Below are 20,829 nucleotides of genomic sequence, written 5' to 3' on the forward strand. Positions count from 1 at the left end.
ATATATAATTATTAAACTGAGTACAAATAAGCTAAACAATTGAATAATATTAAGCATTTTTTAATGTTTAAAACATTTAATTGGAATTTCAGAAGAAGAGAAGAGTTATATATAAACACGTATCACATAAAAACCACTTGCAGCCAAAAAATTATCATCATCATTACAAAGTTGAAGATTAGGGTTTTATTTTAGTAGTTTAGCAGGAAAATGTTAAATGGTATTCTCCCAGACAAAGAATACAGAATTAAAACAAGAAGACAAGAGTTTTGCTTCAAAAGGATCATTGAAGTGGAAATCGAAGTTCTATAAAGTGGTAATTTTAGCTAGGCTTCCATTATACTTCCATGTCTTAAAATACTTCTGCATATGCGATCTATTTAAATGAATTGTTTTTATTGGCCTAACTTTTGAAATATTAATTTTTCATAAATTAAATAGTCTTCTTATGATATGACAAAATCACCCCCATCTAATTTCAAATATCTCTCCTGAATGAATGTTAAGTTTATTGTAAATTACTTTGAGAGAATTATACTTTGACATATAAAGTCAGGCTACATCTTTGGCTGTAAGTTAGGGTCTACCTTGAAGAAGGGAATTTTTCTTCCTGTCAGTCAACCATGGAAATGATAAATATTCATACAGCAATTGAAACATAAAATCAGGTTTTATACTGGTGTGAAGGGAACCCATTTTTCATTTGTGACTTTGTCTCTGATATCTAGATTTTGAGTGTATGATCAGCACAAAGTGCAAGAGGAAAGGCATAAAACTGAATTATCTTGAAGTTCTTGCATATTTCAGAAAGTGGTAAAAATACTAATATAAGGTAACACTGGATTAATCCAACCCTGGAGAATTCCTACCTGCTCCTCCCACCCTTGCCGCCTGACTCTTCCATCCCAGCATTATGCTCAGCAACACTTTCTACTTCCCACCTGATTTTATCTCAGCTTCATGATGCTCACTCTTGTCTCCCCAACAATGGACTCTAAAACCCAAATACATCAGTGTTTCATCTCCTCTCCACAGAGTTTTCTCCTGGACTCTTCTGTTGGCTTTTTGGAGTCCAGTTTTCTCACAGGGGCCTTCGACTCAGGGCTCTAACTCTGGCATCACTGGTTGTATCAGTTCAGGACTCCCAATTTCAGCCCAGCAAGCCCCTATGGACTCCTGATAAAACTCCAATCTTTGGAACAAAAAAAAAATGTTATTGATAGCAGGATGTGGCTGTTTAATGACTTAATATGGTGTCATGAAACCTCAGGAAGGTGAGAATCTATTTTTGATAATTTGTCTTCTCCACTTCAATGGAAGCCTCTTCAGGGCAGTGCCCTCATCTGTGTTTTTTGCAGTTGTATCTTCAGTTAGTCTAACAGGACCTGTCACCGAGTAAGCACTCGAAATCTGATTTGATGTAAAACTTCAAGAATGATTATTTCCACTTTATATTTACTATCCACAGACAAGTCCAATAGCTGGCTTGAGTCCTCAAAGCAGAGTTTGGACTAGAAACCATGTTTCCCAGGTCACCTATGGAGCAGCCCCTATATCCTTCCAGGAATGTCCTTCTAGTTCTAGGATCAGAATATGCAGTGGAAAAGAAGACAAAATCCCCATCATTATGGAGCTTACGTGAGCAGTTGGTGGACAAATACGTATACAATAAACTGTCAGGTACTCACATGTTTTGGGAAGAAAAACAACATGAGCAAGATGATAACAGAACCAAGGGTGTGTTATTACAGGGTGGTTAGGGAAGCAATGGGTCAGGGCTCTCTGCGTTTGTTTCCAAGCTGCCCAAATAGCAGTACCTGTAGCCCATGTCAACCAGTTAACAATTAAACTATTATTTTTAATTGAATCTGAAATATAAAGACTCATTAAGCAATCTATCCTATCTTAACGCATGTGCCAGTAGAACTGGGTTTTAGCTTTGACCTAATTTATACAAATCCAAATGTACATGAATAAAAGTCGAAAGTGGTAATTAATAAGCTTCACTAAAAATATTAATGTTTTTAAATATAGACCTTTTTATATAGAATGAGTGGTGAATGAAATTTGAATCTACAAAAATTATGTATATACAAGAACAATTACATTGTGAAAGAAAAACACATAACACCATAGTGACTTTTTATATACCATTCAGTTTGCGCTACAAAAGATGATTTATTTAAAGCATCTTTTACAAAATTAAGGGTAAGTAGCAGAAAATTGTTGATCATAAAGCTAAAAGGGACCTCAAGAGATCAAATGGCTGGTCCATTGTTGTAAAGGTCTGAAAGGCTTAGCACTATACTCAAGGTGACAGATGGCCTGTAAGTTGGTGAATCATTGAAAGAAGAGGGACGTAGAACCCACATCTCCTTTTTACTGCAGTGTGTTAGAACATGGGTAATTCAATGACAGCTGCATCTGTTGGCTGAAAATTTTAATTTGAGATGTAATGAAAATTACTGCAAATGTCTAAGAAAGACGCATTCCTAAAGGTTTTTGTTTTGTTTTGTTGCGTAGTGTTATGTTTTTGTATTGCTTTGGCTTTGTCTGAATAATTATAAGAAATTCTGCTTCTTCCTGTCTTCAAGGGCATGATGTTCAGGTGGTGCCTGCTTTAGATTCACATCCTTTTTTCTCCTCGTATTGTTCAAATTCAATTCAATTCAAGTCTGCATCTTTTCATGAGTAAGCAGCCTTACTTATCAAAATAGCTCAGTGCTATACTGAAAAAATGCTACTGCACATTACTCATAGAGAATTAGTGCTTTCATTGTTTTAAAATCAAACTGATCTTTTAAAAATAGGATTCTATTTTTTTTAAAGAAAAAGTAAAAGTTTGGGAGTTAAAATGAAGTTAGACTACACTCTTAGATATTATCACATTTCCATGGACATTTTATTGTGTTAATATGTGGAATTTTTTCAAACAAAAAGAGTTTATTTTGTAGCACTGTTTTTGAACTAGAATATACAAATGCAAAAGATCTTCACTTATTTAAAATATTAGACATTATTTTTGAAAATTTACAAAATCTCAGAAGTTAGCTAAGTATACACTAAAAATATTCCTAAGTTTTGCTTTGACAGAATATTTGCATACCATGTGGAACATTTCCTTTCTAGTTACTCTTACTGAAACTCAGAGATCCATTTTCTGCCTCTGAAAAAGTCACTTGGCTCTGCATTGTGGTAGAGAAAGAAGAAGTTTCAGATGGAATGGCTGAGCACGCATCAGCTCCTCCCCTCCACTGGCCCCATCTCTGAGGGTCACGTGTCAGGGCTTTGAAAAAATAATGCACCATTGTCCACAGTTAGAAAATTGAGGGTCTAGCTCTGTGAAGGAGCAGGGCATTAGAGCTTACGGAATTGCGCTCACACACACCAGCACCCTATTAATTAAATGCCTCTATGATGAGATTCACGAAGGGGAAGGGAAAAGTGGGACAAACAAATCTCTCCTGAGGAGCTGCTCTCCTGTGATTTTTGTTACTTTCTTTGTTATTTGGCATAGTAATAAGAATTATTCAATATCATAGAAGGCAGGTAGTAAATATCTTTAATTTGTCTAATTAAGCAATTTTTCTAATATTTATAGAGTAATTTAACAAGCACAATCTTTTAAGAGTGATCCAAACTAACTTTTTTCTTTCTTCATTGTACTTTTCTATATAGCTAGTGTTTCACACCTGATCACCACCACACTGATAGCTGCAAGATTACGTCGCCTATCCTTTTAAGAGTGGAATGTTAGCTGTTGATAAGTTAGCCGGCAGACCTTATCAGTTTGACCTGAAAGTATCTGTAACTACATGACAGGAACTCCAGCTGACTGATGTCTTACTGACTATATGGTTTTAGAAGCAAGTGCTTCAATTATTTCTTTTGTTTTCAGAAGCTCATGCAAAATTTGATATTCACAGCTGTTAGGCATCAATTTGGTTAAGAAGCAATTTCACCACACTCACAAAGAAGCTAACTGATTTCAGATTATTGCCAGATCATGCTTGGTAGTGCTGAAAAGGATTCAAGTGTAAGTGCTACAAAAGTAGCCATAGCCCAGGTGGGCTATAAGGTTTCAGTGAGCCAGGCCAGACTCCTGTCTGCTGGTACAGCTTGATAGCATCTAGGAATTCCTACTAGTGGAGTAAGTATGGTAGCTGTGGATTTTTTTCCCCCACCAGCATGACTATCCTGGAGCAGACAGCTGACAAAAGAATTACAAGATAGAAACTAATACATGTTTGCTGAGAAACTCAATCAAAATTCTATTTACAATATAAATAAAGTCAAGACTGTATTACACTGATGTGATTATTAAGCATTTTATGCCTGTTTCAAAATATCTAATGTACCCCATAAATATATACACCTACTATGTACCCATAAAATTAAAAATTAATTTACAAAAACAAATAAAAAATATTAAAAAGAAAGTGCATTGTAATATAAAACATATATATAGGCATGCTTTTTACAGATGAGGGGAAAAAACCATGTATATGGAGAAGCCATGTGTATAGAGAGCCTGGATACAAAGCAAAATTATTGAGAAAGCAATTTTTATTATTTTAATCACATCACTTTAAATATTACCCTTGGAGTATTAGTTACAACTATAGAAATGGAACAATTGTATGAGAAAATCATCCTAGCCACATAAAAGGGTAGAAAGTCGTAATGACAAACAACAAAAAGCAGGGGAATTGTAACACATTCTTTTGAGCGACAATTAGAATTCTTGTCAATAACCCTTCAAGAATTAGGTCGGTTTTAGGAATTCATCTCTGTTCAACTGTATGTGTGGTAGATTTGTTCTATAAAAGATTTATTGCTGTAATTAGATTAAATATGCTTAAAGCAATCAGTATAACTCAAATTCAAAACATTGCATCTTCTTAAAGTTGAAACATGAATTTAAATGAAAGCGTTACCAAAAAGATTTCTACAAACACAGTGTTTTGCTTTTCTTTAGCATGTGTTCCATACTCTTAGGAGACAAGACTTCCCTTTCCATTATTTTCTGTCCTGTTGTTACACAGAACTTATCATGTACTATCACCACCATTCCCACATGTTTATGGACATAAATTAAATGTTTTTCTTGTGATTTCGCTCCTATCCCATTTTAAACACGTATGATGATGGTTATATTTTAATATTAGCTTACACTGTTTGCTTTTACCTCTGCCAACAAGTTTTCTGTTTTAGCAAAGTGAGCATTTTCTAATTCTCTATATTGCTTTTCTTCAGCTACCTTCCTATTATCATAAGGCAAAGTAAGACTATTCAGAAACCTCACAGAATATAGACTCCCATACTTCTATTTGGTGAGTCACATGTTTTGAAGTCAGAGTAATAATCATAAAAAGTAAAAGAGTACCTAGCTGGACTTCAAGGAACAGAAAATCAGGAGACTACGTTATGTGAGCATTTCAGTTTTCTAATTGTAAATCTTACATGACTTATATGAAAAATGAGGAAGAGGAAAAGATAATTTCTAAAGCCTTTTCCAAATCTAAGTTGTTGGCTATAATTAACTCAACAAACATCTATTTGTACACAGCATGATTATGAGCTATAGAATTCAAAGATAAAGAACATATGGTCCTGCCTTTACCAGTATAGATGAAACAGCTGACTGATGGCTGATATATATATACATATTTTTCATATATATGTATATATATACACATATATATAGTATATATATTGTCTTGCCTTCTCCCTACTGGTATTCTAATGAACATACATTCTCTTTTTTCCTTATTAACAGATACATAATTGTCTTCAGCATTGTAATGTGTATTGCCAATTTGTTTTGTTTTGTTTTGAGACACGGTCTTACTCTGTTGCCCAGGCTGGAGTGCAGTGATGCAAACATGGCTCACTGCAGCCTTGACCTCCTTGGGCTCAGGTGATTCTCTCACCTTAGCTTCCCGGAAAGCTAGGACTACAGGTGTGCACCATCATGACTGGCTTTTTGTATTTTCAGTAGGGATGAGGTTTTACCATGTTGCCAGGCTTGTCTTGAGCTCCTAGGTTCAATGGATCTACCCAACTCAGCCTCCCAAAGTCCTGGGATTACAGATGCCAAAAATTCTTAATTCCCAAATCCTTCTTTCTCCTATTGATAATTTTATGGCATGATTCTGAGCAATAAGATCTAAGGTGAAGTCTCCCAGCTGCATTTTCTTGTAAGAAATATTTTTTTCATGTTAAAGAGTGACTGGTCCACCTAGCAAATACCGCAACTTGGAATCCACTTGCAGGAAGATGGAATTGATGTTTGGAGATAAAGCATTATCTTGTGATCATGAATAGGGAGTTAGATGGAGCCTGACTTTACTAGTGACTGCCCCAGTGCTGAGCTACCTATATTTGAGGCTTCTTGTTAGGTATAAAATATAAGCTTACATATGGTTAAGACACTATAGATTCTATTTCTGTTATTTTTAGATTAAGCAATCATAACTGATATATTTGCTACTATGTATTTGTCAAGTAGTATTTCATGTTCAGTGTTGAACACCATATTGGTGTCAGTAGATTATTTAGAAACTTAAAGTCAAAATATGTGTGTATAATTTTTATGCTCTCATTGAGTTTATAGCTTTTTATCTCTTTAATATTCTCTTCTGATTTTGTTCTAGTTGCTCTCATATTATTTCTTATATTGTTTTTCATTCAATATTCATTTTAGAATTTCTAATTATTTTATCAAAGAACTTTCAAAGATTCTTTCTTAACAAAGAACTCCCTAACAAAATTTGGTCTAACTCTATGTTAGAGAATTCTTTGTTATCGAATAACTCTTTAGAAAAGTTAGAGAGTTGCTATGTTATTTACATGTTTATCAAATACTATGTCTGTTTTTCAAGGGACATATGACACTGTAATCTCTTACATTTTATATTGCTAATCCCGTTTTGATTGTATGATTTGGTATTATATACCTCACAAATCCACTTGTTTTGTTTAGCATTTCAATTTACTCTTCATACTAATCAAAGAATTATTTGTATATTTTGACTTTTATTTCCTTGTACTTTATTTCCAGCCTTTGTAACCTTTGGTTTTTATTTTTCTGTATTGCTATCCCTTCTTTGCGTAACTGTCATCTGTGTTCTCATTGCCCTTTGAAATGATCTTTATTAACTGATTGTCTGCATGTGTGGTCTCATTTTTCAATTTGACATTTGGTATTATTCTTACTACGCGTGTTGTGTTTTAAGACAACAGACAAGCAGAATGCACATGTATGTTCTCCATGGTTTATGTGCTAGGGAGGGCACTCTTCTCCACTAAGGACCCTTGGTGGGTAGCACATATGCTAAAAAGAGTTGTGGCTTTCTATTTTAGAAATATCCCTAAGAAGTGTTTATAAGATAGATGATCTATGTTACATGTGGCTAATAAGCTAGGGATTATGTTAAATATTGGGATACATAGTACTTTTCTGAGAACTATAATAGAATTCACTGAAATTTCTTAGTATATTTCTAAAGTATAGCTATTGATACAAACCGAGTATGAAGCAAATATTTGGAAAATTATTAGAACTTATTTTATACTGTATACACATTAACTTTTTAACTTAACAAAATTTATTTACAAATTTTAGTGTGTTTTGTTATACAATTAATACATCTCTGGTACTATGTGAAACTCCACAGGTCAAAGAGCAAACAAGACAGACGAGGTCCCAGTCTTCATGACACTTAAGTTTATGTGTTATGCCTAAAGTAATATGCTGTGACTGGTCTAATTCAATAATTGCAAGCTACAATTCATATGCTAAATCCCACATGTCATTTGCTATTTTGTAAATAAGTTTAATTGAAACACAGCCATGCCAATTAATTGATAAATTGTCCATAACTGCTTTGATGGTGTAATGGCAGAGTTGACCACTGGGACAGATACCTTACAGTTGAAAAATATTTAGTATCTGATCCTTTAATGAAAAAGTTTACTGATCTCTGTCTAATTGATCATATTAGTAATTAAATGACAATAGCAGTAACTTTTTAGCTGTTTGTAGCATGCTGCTTGCATGTGTGGAGGCAATGAATATTGACAAGTGTAGTCGATCAAAAGTATGCCAGTTTGTAGAGTCTTTTGACTCTACCACTGCTGCATTAATATGCCCTTAACCCTCTTTCAAACATACAATATCATAACTCCAAGAATCAATGATTCATCTTCATCGATTTTATTATCTTCCCACTTAGGTAGAGACATAATACCATAGCTGACATAATAGCTCATAGTTATTACATTCAGTAAGAAATACCCAATAAGGTGAGTGCATCAGTGGACCACATTAGAATTCATTCTCTTAAATGCCGCAATGACTTTGAGGTGTCCTACTTGTAAAGATTAGAATACTTGAAGATCTATTCCAATGTTTTTGGCTGAGCAAATTTGCTTATGTTTATGAGACCTTATAGATTCTAGTTGTAAAATATGATTGACAGAAAACAGCTCATTTACAGAATAAATTCTAAATTCCCCCACATTCTTAGGAAATTCATAGTCTAAAGCATCTTCTCCTTTCTGCTGGTAATCAGATATTTGAATAGTGCTGGTAAATTCTCACAGTTGTTCTGTCAACCGCTAATTTATTTTTAAGGCAGAATTTTTATTTTTTGATAAAAAGCATACAGAAAATAATCAATTATTTCCCATTGTGAATTATTATAGGTGAAGCAGTGGTAGAGAATAAAGATTCACTGCTACATATCTATATCTGCTTTCAAAGGAAAGTATGTTTCTACCATTATTTAATCTTTTTTCACATCATAATTCCACGTAAATAAACATGCAATTGGAAAAACAAACAAACAAACAGAAAAACCACCAAACAAAACAAAACTTGCCCAGGATTTAAAAAGAGTACGGTTTCATTATTAAACAGCAATTGAAAAGGATCTGCCCCAAAGCAGTAGATCTGAAGTTTACCCACACCTCTTTAAAAGAAAGAAATGTCTGGTGAAATACTTCTGAATTGTATTTACTAATACAAAGAGACGTTAACTCTTTACAAATATGCTGGAATAACTTAAAGTGAAATGCAAAAAAAGTCTTCTTTAAATCAGAATGTTGCCATTGTTTTTTATTATTTAAAAGTCTACATTCTTTTTATGCATAAGATAGTGTGTGTGAATGCTGTATAATTACTCTGAACTCCAAAAGCATCATAAAAATTGATATAAGGAGAATAACAAAAAGAGTAGATAATGTTGACTGACTTTTCTAGCTAGACTTCTAGATATCTAACCTCTGTAATAATTTATGTTGTTAAGACAATATTATTTGTCTCACACTTTCATCTTGACATTTTCAACACCAGAAAAAAATTAAACAAATTGACATTCAGAAAGAATAAGTATAGATATTTGTGGTTAACTTATGGTAGACCCAATGATACAACATGTCTAATTCTAAGACCCATATTCTTTCCTCCATAGCATGATGTTTCTTTAAGTTAATTAACATTTTTGAATGAATAGATACCTATGTACCTATTACATGAAAAATAAATATGTCTCCATGTGCTTGCATAAATACATGGGCAATGTTCATGAAAAGAATGACGGCCATATCTTAAGTTTCTTCTCTGAATGAGGTAGACAAGTATAATCTTCAAAGTTTCTGACAATTACAAAGGTCTACAGTTTCCCCAAAAATTAAATTGAAAAGTTGAAATTGTTAGTTCAAGAAGTAGAATTTTGGAATTTTTACTAAACATAGAAACTCTGAACAAATATACAGCGATAAATTTGTATAATCAAATATATATTCTGTTTACCAGTATGTGTTAATTCTACCAAAAATTTCGGGAAAACTTCTCAATAATAGTTTTTAACTTGTTTTCTTTTTTTTCAAAATGAATGAAGGTAAGAAGCATGACACGAACAGCCCAATGTCATGTAACTAATATTTGAAATGTGACATTAGATCCTAGGACATACTCCCACCAGAAAAAAAAAGATAAATTGGTGTGTATTTAGACAATAACCTAAAGTTATCAATTCCAGTATTAAAGAGTCATTCTCTAAAGTTTATTTTTCAACTTTTTGTACTAACGAAATTTATTATGCATGTGATTTCCTGTATTCCTTGATAAAAAGAATATAAGAAATAAAATATAGTGCCAGTCTTTGAGGATTTTGAATCCATAGTGTCATGGTAAATGAATGCTTATACTTTTATGGTAATAAAGACCCATGTCTCATACTAAAATTTATTTTTAAATTATATTCATTGACTTCTGGATTTTATAGACACTTAGAAATCCAATTGTGAAGTTAGTTTTCTAAACCTGTAATTTCTGGTAAAGGATGGTGCTGTAAATACTAAAGCAGATTGTAAGATAACTAGTAAGGTAAAGAAAGCATTTTTTGGAATGCTATTATTATAAGTAATAATTTTAAATCACCTTCTATTGAAAAAGGTGAGTATTGTGAATAAAATAGTTTTAAGAAACTACTACCAGTTTTCAAAAAAGGAATACCTAAGAGAAAAATTGAAGATACATCACAAATTGAAACAAGAAACAATTTAAGTGGCAGTATAGCTTATAACATATATAAAATCATGGATAGAGTTTATAAATACAATTTATTTTTGACACAAAGTATTTGATATAATGTTAAAAATCAAAATATAATGTTCTTATATATTAGAGATTTTAAAAGACCCCTAAATTCTAAAATAAGTATATTGAATAAAATTTATATTTTGAGGTTGTGAGCCAAATTTGATTACAAATTGGGCACTGGGTAAAAGCTTATTAAATGAATGAAAATGTAATGAGACAGACTGGAAAAAACAAAAACAAAAATAAACTGAGTCTGCCAAACAAACTTAATATTGACTACAAGAAATGAGAAGAAATGCAATCAGAGGAAATATAAAGCGTTTTATTTATCTTGCTTTTACAGCATTGCCATCTGTCATCCATTCTTCTTGTCCTTTGGAGGTTAAGGAGTGAGCCATAAAAACATCAAATTAAATTAAAACCACGTCATATTAAAATCAATGGATGACTGTTTGAACAGGCACTCTGCCATGGAGCCTAAATATTCCTGCATGTTCTTGCTGGGTATTCCAAAAATGCAAAGTTCTGACTGCTTTTTGAGCCATCTTTCAAGGTTGTGATTATGGTGGCCAACCTTGAGAAGAGGTAGCATCTGCCCTTTGACAGAAAGCAGGCTTGTTCCCACTTGCTATAAAAGTAATCCATTCCCCAACCTCAGTGCTTCTCTGCTGCAGTACAATCCATTACATGTATAAACACCTGTGGGTCTGGAGGACAGAGGAAACTGGTATAAATATGAAGCTCTGGCTACTACATTTGCTGCTAGTAATATAGTCCTTTGTCTCCATTACAAGAGTTTTGTGTTTTATTTGAGCATATGTAAAACAGTTCCAGGCTAATTTTCTAACTTGCAAGTAGAGTAGAACAGACCCTGTGTCGGTCTAAACAATGCCATAACTATCAAATTGTGTGTGTGCATGTGTGTACATATATAGTTCTCTGTATAATTTTATATGTACATGCACATACACATATATCCTATATCTACTACTTTTTTAGTCAACTGTTGTAACATTATGTTAATGATATGAAATATTGTGCCATTTACTTGAGCTTCTCTCTGTGCCCCCCACTATACATTCAGATTATCATTGATAGATAACTCATAGGGTTATTACATGAATTAAATGCTATACTGAGTGTAGTTTTCTTGGAACAATGTTTGGCACTCAGTAGCTTTAATCATTCTTTCTTATTTTGATTACTATTAACATATTTTATAATTCATTATTTTGCAAAGACATTTCACTGAAAGTAGGTTTATGATCTTTCTGTAAGTATAAACAGAGATTTTGAGTAAAATAAATATCAATTTGTAGAATAACATCTACGTCTGTATATAGATATAGTGACTCAATTTTTAAAAGAAAATTTTGCATTTTGCTTTAAGATTACTCAAAAATCATTTTAAAAACTTTCAAGTAGGCAGACTGCCTGAAAAAAATACATGATCTCCTTCTATTTCTAAAATTGATCAATTTTGAAGTTACTCAGATATACTATTTAGACTTTCATAATTGTGAAATATATTTAAAAGACAACAGTGGCCTCTAGTGATGCAAAACTAAAGTCACAGGATGGAGACAATCGAAAGAAAAATAAACTTAAATGCTTTACTGACATTTTTAGCTCCATTGATGACAGATTAATATTGTCTTTCACAGAAAGTACCCCTTTTTCAAAAATGACTTTGTACACACGTACATTAACATGCATGCTATTTAAGCCAAACAGAAACTGACATTTTGACTTTTGTGTTTATAAGGAACTATAGATGCATAGATAGCCAAATCATATATTACCAAAAGAATGGCAATTTCCTTTTCAAACATGTTTAATAAGCAATGAATTAGAATTTTCTTATAAATACTAGTACAGATGGTCCTCAATTTATGATAGTTTAATTTATAATTTTTTGACTTTATGTTGGTGCCAAAGAAATGTACAGTCAGTAGAAGCCATACTTTGTTTGAATTTTGAATTTCGATCTTTTCCTGGGTTAGTGATATGCAGTAGGATACGCTCTTGAGGTGCTGGGTCATACCATCTAACAGAAAGCCTATTTTATAATAAAGTGTTGAGTATCTTGAAATTTTCTTTCTTGCTTGCTTGAGTTTGACTGATATGAGAGTTCTTACATTCAGCTAACAGATACGTGAATTCTGACTTCCAAGCACCTAATCTAATTGTATTGTGAATTCTAATCATTATCACAAATTTTGAAACAAGATGAGAATCTGTTGCATCCACAGAATTTAAAAAGATAATAGAAAACAAAAGAGAAGTCCCAATTTACTTTTAATACTGTGGAAGTAATTCTTATATAAGAAAGAAATTGGACTACTTAAAATTTGAAGGAAACTATTTCTAATCCAGTAATGCAAACTGAAATCATTTTCCATCAATAATGTTTTCTTTGTTGGGAACAAGTAATGTTTTAATGATGATTCAAGTAACCATCACAAAATGTCATCACCAGAATTAATACGAATGACTAGATAAATGCATTTAGATAGATGTGATGCTCTTTTGAAAAAATGTAAAATCTGAAAAGCAATTCTGAAAAACAATTATCAATGTATGAGCAAGTAAATATTAATTTACTTAGTCAAGTTAGTAAACAGAAACTGCATATTGAATTTAGAATAAAGTTGAAGAATGTTGTTGTTTCTGAATCATCAATAAATTTTTCATGAATCAGAAAGATGTCTAGAATTATTTTTCAAATTACACATATATATATTTAAAAACTATGCATACAAAGTAAAAGTGTTGAGTTGTAGTTGGAAGATAAACTCTAAACTCAGATTGCTTAAATTTTGTGCATGTGTGAGAACACAAGATTTTATTTCTCTTGAATAAATACTTATGTGTACAGTACTAGGATATGTGGAAAGCATATTCTAATATTAATTAGAAACTACCAGACTGTTTTCTAAAGTGATTTACCATACTGCTTTCCTATCAACAAGTTAATGAAATGAAATATTGCAATTTCTTTTTTTTTTTTTAGCTCATTGAGAAATGTAGTTTATTTTCTCATTTACTTTGCTTCTTAATGCCCTTTTTCTCCCCCACTTCACTTTACTGAGGTGTGATTGGTATATTAAAAACTGCACATAAATAATGTACATAGTTTGATGAGTTTGGATATATGTATATGCTAGTGTTGCCATCACCACAATCAAGGAAATAATGGGTATAAAGTTACAACTACACAAGATGAGTAAAATCCAGGTTGCTTAATTTTGAATCCTTGTTCTGCCACTGGGTAATTTTGGTATATTACCACCAGTGTCTCAAATTCTTCACCTATAAAATGAGAATGCAGGTAAAAGAGTTTTAGTGAGGATTAAACAGGTTCATAAAAAATCAGCCTATGTAAATATTACCTATGATCATATTACTATAGAGAAGATTAATGAGAAAGAAAAGCAAAGGGATTACCTCTAACTTAAAAAAAAAAAAAAAAACTTTTGCAACAAAAGGAACAGAATAAAGAGACAAATCATGTAACAGGAGAAAATACTTGCAAACCGTGCATCTGAAAAGGGGCTAATATTTAAAATATATGAGACTTAACTCAATAGCAAGAAAACTAATAAGCTGATTTAAAATGGGTAAATAACCTGAATAGGCACTTTTCAAAAGAAGATATATAAATGAAAAAAAGTATATAGAAAGTATACTCTAAGTATAAGAAAGTATATAAAAAATGTTCATTATCACTAATCATCAGGGCAGTGCAAATTAAAATCATAATGAGATATAATCTCCTACTTGTTAGGGTGGCTGTTATCAAAAAGACAAGTGATAACAAGTGTTGGTGAAGATGTGGAGAAAATGGAAACCTTGCACACTTTTGGTGGGAATGTAAATGAGTACAGTCATTATGAACACAGTCTGAAGGTTCCTCAAAAAACTAAAAATAAAATTACCTTATGATCCAGCAATCTAACTCTGAGTACATATCCAAAACAAAGGAAAGCTGTATACACCTTCATGTTCGCTGCAGCATAGTCAAAATAGTCAAGATATGAAAACCTAAGTGTCCATTAATAGATAAATAAAGAAAACGTGGTATGCATGAACGATGGAGGATTATTCAGCATTTTAGAAAATCCTGTTATTTTCAAGAACATGGATTAATCTGGAGGGCATTATGTTAAGTGTAGTAAACCAGGAACAGAAAGAGAAATAGCACATGATCTTACTTATATGTGGAATCTAAAAAAAATTTAAAAAATTAAAAAAAATGAACTCATATAAGTAGAGAGTAAAAAGGTGGTTACCAGGGCCTAGGAGAGGGGTTAGTGAATTGGGAATATATTGGTCAAAGGATATAAAATTTTGGCTAGAAAGGAGAGATAAGTTAAAGAGACCTATTGTACAGCGTGATGACAATAGTTAATAACAATCTATTGGCCGGGCGCGGTGACTCAAGCCTGTAATCCCAGCACTTTGGGAGGCCAAGACGGGCGGATCACGAGGTCAGGAGATCAAGACCATCCTGGCTAACACGGTGAAACCCCGTCTCTACTAAAAAGAATACAAAAAACTAGCCAGGCGAGGTGGCGGGCATCTGTAGTCCCAGCTACTCTGGAGGCTGAGGCAGGAGAATGGCGTGAATCCGGGAGGCGGAGCTTGTGGTGAGCCGAGATGTGCCACTGCACTCCAGCCACTCTCGATAAAGCGAGACTCCGTCTGGAAAAAATAAAATAAAATAAAAAATAAATAAGTAAATAAATAAATAACAATCTATTGTATAGTTGAAAATCACTGAGAGAGTAGATTTTACATGTTCTTGCCACATGAAAAAGTATGTGAGTATAATTAATTAGCTTGATTTAGTCACTCCACAATGTATACATATTTTGAAGCATCCTGTTTTGCACAATAAATATATATAATTTATATTTGTCAATTTGAAGCAAATAAATAGCAAAGGAAACATATCCACAACTTTTAGGTGGAAAATAATTAGACTAAGCAATAGTTAGCCTCGTCAATGATTTTTTCTTTGTTTTCTCCAAAATACACTTTTCACTCACTATTCTTTCAGAAACAAATTATTCAATTTTCATCCATTTTTAAGGGAGTAAAAATAATTTTTTCTGTAACACTATGTTTAGCTAGACATAAGTTTATATAGCCTAAACTTTTTTTGATAGTTGTTATAATAAATATTTATTGGAGATGTGTGAGCCAATCAATACTGTGCTAGGAGCTAAATAGGTAAATGAAATATTAAATAGAATATGTTTAGTGCATTGGTCTTCATTCACCTGGAATGCCTGAATACACAGACTGCTGAATCTTAGCCCCACAATTTCTAACATGTCTGTGAGGAAGTTCAAGATTTGCCATTAGTAGCAAGTTATGAGATAATCCTGATTTTGTTGTTCTTGGGAAAACACTTTGAGAACAGCTAGTTGAGTATACTACAATGTTGAAGTTTAGCAAAGATGCTATAAGATGGACCCTTAACCCAGACTCGATGGACAAGTTAGGAAAGGATCCCTAATAGATTAGGACCTGTACACTGAACCTTGAAGAACAGTGAACAAAGCCAAGTAAAGTCAGACAAATTTTATTGTTGCAGGAGATGAACTTTAATAGATCACTAATCCAGATTGAACCAAGTCTTTCACCAAGCTGGGGATTTTATTCACTTAAAAAATAGCATTTACCCTTTTCTGACAGCTGTAGTTTCATGAAGTTGAAAGAATGCATTATAGACTTAAGTAGAAATCTGACCTCATAAGCCTCGACTAAGCTGGGATACTTTTGCTCTCAAGGAAAATTTAGTACTCAACTTTTCTTAAGAGTTGTAGTTCCAAAGAGGGTTTAAAAAAGGTTTTAAAAGACACTTAGATAGAAATTTTATCTTTTTTTTTTTTTTTTTTCCTGATATGGAGTCTCACTCTGTGGCTAAGGCTGGAGTACAGTGGCGCGATCTTGGCTCACTGCAATCTCTACCTCCCGGGTTCAAGCAATACTTTGCCTCAGCCTCCCCAGTAGCTGGGATTACAGGCGCTCACCACCACACCCAGCTAATTTTTTGTGTTTTTGGTAGACATGGGGTTTCACTATCTTGGCCAGACTGGTCTTGAACTCCCGACCTTGTGATCCACCCGCCTCGGCCTCCCAAAGTGCTGGGATTACAAGCCTGAGCCACCACGCTAGACCATAATTTGATTTTAAAAGGGGATTTTATGTTTTAAAACAATAATTTACTGTACTTCCTTAAACCAAAACCATATCCAACATAGTATTATTAATAAATTAATTAAATCAGCCATTTTCCCATATGTTTCAGCAATATAATGTGTAGCCCATGTGCAAATCACTAAGGCAAAATATATAGTGATAACTTTGCAAGATAGTTGAGAACTGGAAATTATAAAGAAGAAAATCAAGATTGGCAAGTATATTTTAAAAATTTCTTAAATAAGTTAAGAATATCTGGAGCAATTTGTATGAAGATCTCCCAACAGAAAGAACAATTACTTATTTTTCACGAGGTCAGAGGCAGGAAACAACAAAGAAAATGTGCTTTATTAGAGTATACATATGGTGGAAAACTGAAGAAGATAAGTTCAAACATGTCATTGGGAACAATATCTTTTCTTCCTATCTAGCTTCTACTCATCCTTCAAGACCAAATTTAAATCTGACTTTCTCTATGAAGTCAGCAATTATTTAAAACTCAGAGTTAAGGATGTTGTAAAATACATACATATAATTCACTCAAAAAATATTCATTGGGGATTTCTGTGGGTAAAGCATGGCTCTGGGTGCTTGGATATATGAAAAAAACAGAGCAAACAAAATCCCTTCCCTTCAGGAAATTATGTGCTATTTGGTGAGAAAAGTTAACAGACAATAAATATTTTACAAAGTAAATTAATCTAGATGTGGTGGCTCATACATGTAATCCCAATGCTTTAGGAGGCAAAGGTGGGAGGATAACTTGAGGCCATGAGTCTGGGACCAGCCTGAGCAGCATATCAAGACCCGTTTATACGACAATGAAAATGTAACCTATGTAGTTAGACATTTATAAGTTTAAGAAATAATAAATGTAAAACAAATAGAATAAATATGGAATATCAAAAATAGAGCAGTATAGGCTGAGAGAAAAGTGTAGAATAGACAAACTATGTGGCCCTATTCTATTTTGTACTTGAATCTCTGAGGAATTCATCTCAGATATTTATTAAAAAATGAATGACTAAATGGATAAAGTATTATATTCCATTTCTGGAACAAGCCTGATTCTGTCCCGGCTTTACTCCTTTAACTGTTCTTTGCTCTAATCTAAATTGTTCTCTCCTCTTATGTAAGTATCTGCCCAATAACATCATTATTTTGCTCCATCACGTTCAAGTTAAGACATGGAGCTTATTCTTGTTATAATGTGGACCAAACCCTTTCTCTTTGAACATTTATATTCCATTGTCTGTGGGAGTTGTTTTCAACAGTTTTCTTCATGTATCCTAAATGTAAATGTTTTCAAATGATTCGATTGCATATTATTTATTGTACTTGAGATTTTAATATGTGAAAATCCTGAAGGTGCGTATTTGATCATAAAATTTGTTTGCTACATAATGTAATTGGTAGAGCCACTTCTCATTTTCAAACTCATCAACAAAATTAGAGTGACATTCTGTAAAAGAAAAATAGATTCTTTTTTTCCTTCAATTAGCAGATATTTTAACAGGTTCCACTCCCTCCTATCTGCACAGCATTCTCATTTTACTTCAAATTTCTCATATAGGAAATAGAAACCATATTTTCTACTCATGAGTTTGCCACCTAAGTGAAATATATTTCTGCCTCACTCAATATTCTTTGGTTATGTCTCTATGAACACTCCCTCAAGAAAAAATATGCCCTTTGTTTGTTTTTTGATGTTTGAGGAAATGTACCCTGGTAAGAGTCTGGATGAATGAATGGTATGTTTTTATTATCCAGAAAGGAAGATCTACTTTTCTGCAAGGGATAATGGGGTGGGGGGGGAACAAAGCGTAGGCAAGTTCTTTTGAATAAATACATTTTAAGGAGGACAGATAGAAATTGGAAAAAAAACACTTACTTGCTCAAGTACTCCTTAGAATACATTTGTGTAGCACTGGAAGTACCACTTTGCGAAGAGCACTGACTTATGGCATTCCTAATAAATGACAATACAATTTGTAATCCAGAACATGCCTGAGAAAGAGTGAGAATTAATTATACTGGGAGAACTGATGTAAGCCAGGACTGCCTCCTGCAAACGAGGGCATATGGTTACCCTCTGTATCTATGTACACTCTCTTTAATGGTAGCTCTAGAAATGATATATTTTATCTCTACAACTAAATTATAAATTGCTGAGGACAATATATTGCTTTGTATTTTTAAATATAATATAATATATATTATATAATATTACATAAATATTATTCTATATAATTATATTATAATATAATATATAATAAAATATTGTACCTAATAGTTGCAAGGTGGTAGTTTTATAACACACTAACCCTTCCAGATCATATGAGGCCTAACCGCATTTAAAATATCTAAAAAGATGCATAAAGACCTATATTAGGGAATGTCAGATGCCACAGTCATGGACATAATCAGGGCAACCTTCTTGTTCCTAAAATGATAAGAAATGTCTGTTCTGATGTGATTTCTAAAATGTTATTAAGTTTGTGTGATACCTATCTGAAATCATTAAGTCCCTATATGTTCCCTGAGATAATGCAATGTAGCATACAGTAGTAAATAGGAATATTTAATGGTCAGTAATGTCCATAGCAGTTCCATGTGTTAAAAATGCTGGAAACACAATGAGGGATGTTATACAAACAAAAGAGGTTATAGTGATATTCATTATAGCAAACAGATAAGTTATAGAACTATTATCAGCTCACCAAAAGCCAGCTTACTTGATGACTATTCCATCACATAATCTAATTGCCAACTTTCAAAATTCTTTTAATTACTTGGTTTTAAAGAACATGTTTTAAATGTTGTATATGTGAACATATTTTAATGGATATATCATTTGTCTTTGATCATATTTTTCAACTCTTTCAGAGAAATTGGAACAGACAGAAGCCTACATATTCACAGGAATATATTCTTTTTGCAAATTATATCATAATTATTTAAGTATATTTATAAGATTACTTTATAACCAATAATTATTTTAAGCAAGACATATGAAAGAAGTATTAATCATTTTTATATATTTTATACATGTAATTCATAATCAATAATTTATTCTATAATCAAGTAAAGAAGAATATATTCTTGAATTTACTCTTAAATTATATGATATAATGTTGCATATAAAGAGCTCACATATATTTAAAAATATATTCAGGAAGACTGATTAATGAGAATTCTTTACGTTTGGGGATTATGTTTTACTTTTATGTTTACATATGTATATTTATAAGTATATACTTTTAAGAAAAATATATCTATAAAAAGGATATGTTTATGACTATTTTCTTGAAATGTATTGTAAATAAGTTATTGAGCATACTCTGGGACATTTTTCAAAACCAGGAACATGAATGTCAACTCAAAAATAATGATATTCCAAACTGTAATTTTTGAAGATTTTTAAAAAATAATATTGCATAAGAAATCTTCATGATCAATAAAATATTCTTAAGTTAATATTTTTGTCCTCAGTCTCTACCTCTCTCTGCTCCACAGTCTCCATTATCTCCTATTCCCAGATCAGCAGTAGTTGTAGAGATATGGGATGCTGGCAGATTGAATGTATTTTTCCTATTGACATTTTAAAAATATGTTCTTTAAGGATGTATTGTTATTCTTAAACGAAGCATGGTTAAGAGTATGAAGAATATTATGGAATATGAAGGAATCTTATAAATACGTTCTCTTCTTGAACAATAATATAATAATGAATTACATATTTATAAAAGCATATTTAATTTTCTAGGGTCCAGTTTTGCATTTTCAGTCTCTAAATTTCTTCTCTTTGTTCTCAGTTTTGCAGCACTGAAGACTGGGGCAGGGGAAAATATTTCATCAAATGCTGATAGAAAAATAAAATGGAAATATTCAAAGGAACTAAATAATTAGAGGATTCAACTAAATAATTAGAGGCTTTGGTAAAGTGCTCATTGGTTAATTTGATTTGGGGGACTTGGTTATTTGCATTATAGTATATATTCAACTAGATT

This window comes from Chlorocebus sabaeus, chromosome 7 (genome assembly GCF_047675955.1).
Source record: "Chlorocebus sabaeus isolate Y175 chromosome 7, mChlSab1.0.hap1, whole genome shotgun sequence".
Taxonomy (NCBI): domain Eukaryota; kingdom Metazoa; phylum Chordata; class Mammalia; order Primates; family Cercopithecidae; genus Chlorocebus; species Chlorocebus sabaeus.